The sequence below is a fragment of the Curcuma longa genome, chromosome 19 (genome assembly GCF_044706935.1).
Source record: "Curcuma longa cultivar G26 ecotype Majalengka, Jawa Barat chromosome 19, ITB_CL_G26_1.1, whole genome shotgun sequence".
Classification (NCBI taxonomy): Eukaryota; Viridiplantae; Streptophyta; class Magnoliopsida; order Zingiberales; family Zingiberaceae; genus Curcuma; species Curcuma longa.
In genome coordinates, this window is record NC_133879.1 from 1,848,130 (window position 1) to 1,850,621 (window position 2,492).

Sequence of the window (2,492 nt, forward strand, 5' to 3'; positions counted from 1 at the left end):
AAATTACTTATCAAGCAATATGAGATAATGATGCGGAAATTAGTCATCGAGGTGGATAATAAGGTAGTGGCTTAGATGAATGTTGAGAGTTTACTGGCACACGCAAGGGCATATGTTAAAAGACGTTGAAGTTTTTTTTAAGTGAGACTCTTTCGATGCTTAAGTCATTAAGATGAGCCAATAGGCAGTAGAAAAATAAGAGATGCGTTACTCTTAAATGAAGCACATATCTACATATTTATATGTGGGAGTTGAGACCGTTACTGAATAGAGAACTCGGGGAATTGAACTCAATGGAGAGCTTGGGAAAAAGCTTAGCAAAGAGCTCAAGAAATCGAATTGAGTGGAGAACTTGAAGGACACTCTTGAGTAAAGAACTTAGGCAGCTGAGCTAAGTAGAGAGATGAGGAAACAATTTTGAGTAGGTAGTTTTGAGTAGAGAACTTAAGGAATCAAACTGAGTGAAGAACTCAAGAATTGAACCCCTTACAACCAAGGTATCATGAGATTAAAGTTGTGCTTGTTCTCTAGTTAAGACTTAACCCTCTCCACCAATGACACTTTAATACTAAATTACTCAGTTTAGACACCTATATTCGTATGTCTCCACTCTACAATGAGTTTGGATTTGAGGGTATGTCAACATTTTTGCATTGACAAGCAATGAAGCTTTAGTATATCATGGTATTAAACTCTACAAGAAGAAGAAGAAGATGGGAATGACAAGAATCACGATTGCTACTTAATTCGAACTCTTTCGATCTTGTCTATTGTCTATGCTACTCTATTTCAATTGTGCTATCTTAGCTCCATAGCTAATATATCTATTGTTAACCAAGTAGATGAGGTCCTCCCCCACGATATATAATTGATTGATTGAGATCCCAAAAGAGACTCATTGTAGGGCTAGAGATAGTTTTAGGAATTAAAGTTGGGTATCCGGATACTCCAACCTATTTGATTGATAAAAATCTCATCTTTAAATATAAACATCTTGTCTCATCTCCTACACTAACATGATATTCACATATCTATTTTCTTTTTTTGGGATTTCTTTTAATATAAGTAGAGGATGATTGATGGTTGTTGCTAGGAGAGAAAATTGAAGAAATTTGGACACTAAAAATTGAAAGACTTTCACTAGATTAATATTCCATTATAAAGATGGTAGAAATTGAAGTGCTTTCATTAGTTTGATGATCTCTCTTCTTAAAGAAAGATGATATTAATGTCTTTCTTTTTTTTTTTCAACATATTGATATCCCATTTTGAAATAATTAAGTTATATTCCTAAACAAGTAAAAAAATAACAATCAAATACATAAATAAATAATAGTCAATTAATTTGGCTCAACTCTAAAGATAAAAGGAAAAGAGAATGAAAATCTTATCCTATTTTTCGACGATCTTGACTAGGTTCGGTGATAAGAAAAGATAAAACAAGAATAGCTTTTGCTGGAGAGGAAAAAAAAGACTATTGTTATTGGTCGGTTGAAAAATAACAAAATCAAGAAAAGAAAGAGGACTGTTGCTCTTGAAAAAAAAAAGGAAGAAAAGAGAATAGTTGTCAGAGAAGGAAAAGAGAAAAATAACTAAGTTACAACTATGGTTGAGAAGAAAAAAATAAGGAGAAGATCAAGAAGTCGACATGTAAGGCGTTGGGAGCGAAGTGCAAACTTGCAAACATAGAAGAAAATAAAAAGAAAAGAGAGAATAAATTATTTCAAAAATTTTATAATTCATTTTAAATAATTTAAACAAGTTTAACTCAATTAAAATTGATTTGGCTATAACTTTATCAAATCAAGTCTAAATCAATCTCGAATTGAACGAACATATTTTCTATCTCTGCACATGGATTTTGTTTGATCTCACTCTGATTTTAATTCAACACTTTTATTTCATATCCAATTTATTTATTTATTTAATTAAATAATTTTAATATTTAATAAAATTTATATACATAATAAAAAAAAAAGTTGGGCTATAATGTAGTACAACCCCTAACCCCTATGTGCATCCGTATCTGACCGGGCCGTGTTGATCTCCCACCTCGTCCCCACGTTCATCTTCCTTTTAATTTTGTAATAAATGGGACCCCCTCACTATCATTTATTATTGACTTGCTATCTAAATATAATCAAAATTTATTTAAAAAATAAAGAAAAAAATGTTATTCAATTTCCGAATGGCATGCATTTCATTGAAGCAAAAGCTTATTTGCAAGTCACGTTTTGTACTTAATTCATTAATTTTGTGAGGATGATTGGCGTAACCACTTGTCAATTAAGGTTCATCTTAAGTACTGCTGCTTATACTAGCAACACTAATTAATGCACGTATCTTTCCTGTGGTTGCATCGTCAATCTCACGATTAAATGAAGAGAGATAAACTAGATAACAACTTCTAAATGAAAGGGTTATTTGTCATGACCATCAAAAACTCATGGATATAGATAAGAGAGGAGAGAGAAGGCATGATCTCCTGGAAA